Raw genomic sequence first — 2,065 nt, 5'->3', positions numbered from 1 at the left:
GCTTGATAATCTGGAAAATGTAGTTCCAATGTTTCCAGCTCTTACAGTGGAGAGGAAAACATAGAAGGTAATGTAACGGTTGCCAAAAGTCAACATAAAACATTCATTAAATCCTCTTGATCGGCAAATAGAATCCATATACACACTTCTGCAACAACAGCAAACATGTATTATACCTAACCTTTTGCAACTGCCTTTAATGCAAATAAAGGGAGACCCAAAGTCCTATTTGTCACTGTGTCTATCTCTGGAGGATATTAATTTTTCTTCTAGTGTAGCCACATGCTACTTTATATATCCTATAGCCTAAAGACTGTAAGATTAATGACCACTAATATGTCTTCATATAATAGGGGAAGGAGGGAGGCAACATTTTGAAAAAGATATTTGTTCATTACACAAATATATACAAAGAAAGCAAGGATGGGAATATGTCTACTGCAGTCCTTATTTCTGCAACTAATAGTTCGAATTTAGAACTTTCTTTACTCTTCATTTCATATTCATTTACCATGAAGGATACCTTCTGCTGACCATGGTTATTTGCTGGTATGGTACGACATGGCTTCATTCCTGAAGCATATCAGCTCTTAGTGGTGGTGCTGGCATTGGCTTTTAGTTATTTTCAACTAATTTTAGCCAATGAATATAGAAGTACTAACAGGCACTTTGTAAAGTCCTCTGGTTTCCAGACGTTTTCTCTATTTTGAGGAGAAGCACCTCTATTTCTCACTGATAATCAGTATCAATTGCCCAGCCAGCACATAAAGGAGGCAGTGATCAAGAATTAAGGGACCTCAATAGGCAACTGCGAAGAACATCCAAACAAACATAGCCTAGGAAGATCAAAACAAGCCAGAAAGTGAAGACTGGCATAAATAAATAATCCTTTAATACAAAATAATAGACACATCAAAAAGAAATGACAGCAAACAAGAAACCATGACCTAATGAGACGGTGATATGTGAACTCTTAGATCAATAATTTCAAATAGCAGTTCTAACGAAACTCTGAACTTCAAGGCAACATAGAAGAATAATTCACAAATTTGTCAGAAGAATTTAACAAAGCGATTGAAATAATAATTTAAAATATCAGATGGAAATCCTGGAGCTACAAAATACATTTACTGAAATGAACAATACATGGGTGGTTTTCAACAGTGGAGTGAATTAAGCAGAAGAAAGAATCAGTAAGCCTGAAGACAGACTTTGTATTTGAAAATACACAGAGGAGAAGAAAGAAAAGATTGAAAAGTATAAAGAATGCCAACACAATATAGGGAATTACTACAAAAGAGCAAATCAAAAAGTGTTCAAGAGGGAGTTGAGGAAGAGCATAGAGTAGGAAGCTTGTTCAAAGACGTAATAACAGAAAACTTTCCAACCTAGGTCATTGTATTATGTGAAATAAGCCAGGCTCTGAAAGACAAATACCTCATGTTCTCAAATCATATGTGGGAGCTAAAAAAGTGGCTCTCATGGAGGTAGACATTTGATTGGTGGTTACCAGGGGCTGGGAAGGATTGAGTGGATGAAGGGAATTAAAGAGATTGCTTAAAGGGTACAAAGATACTGTTATACAGAAGGAATAAGATCTAGTGTTTGATTATATAATAGGGTGACTATAGTTAACAATAATTTGTTTTATAGTTCAAAATTGCTGGAGGAGAGGAATTACAATATTCTCAACATAAAGAAGAAGTGAACATTTGGTGTGATGGATGTTCGTCATTGCCCTGGTTTGATCATTACACACTCTATGCATGTATCAAAATACCACATGTATCCCCAAAATAGGTACAATTATTAGGTATCAAAAAAAAATGAACAGACATAACAGGTTATTTATAAGGTAAAATAGATAATACTTAGTGGATATATAGATGGTTGAATGGCTGGAATGCCCATGACATTCACTTGGACAACGGTATATGGAATATTGTAAACCCATAAGCATACTAATCTTCAATTTTATTCTTTGGCCCATAAGCCCAATTACAACAAAGACACTTTTGAGTTTATACATGAAAACCACATATCTACCATATATCCCTTTGCTCCC

This window comes from Rhinopithecus bieti, unplaced genomic scaffold, assembly GCF_001698545.2.
Source record: "Rhinopithecus bieti isolate Rb0 unplaced genomic scaffold, ASM169854v2 scaffold_11777, whole genome shotgun sequence".
Lineage (NCBI taxonomy): Eukaryota > Metazoa > Chordata > Mammalia > Primates > Cercopithecidae > Rhinopithecus > Rhinopithecus bieti.
This window is presented reverse-complemented; position numbering follows the sequence as displayed.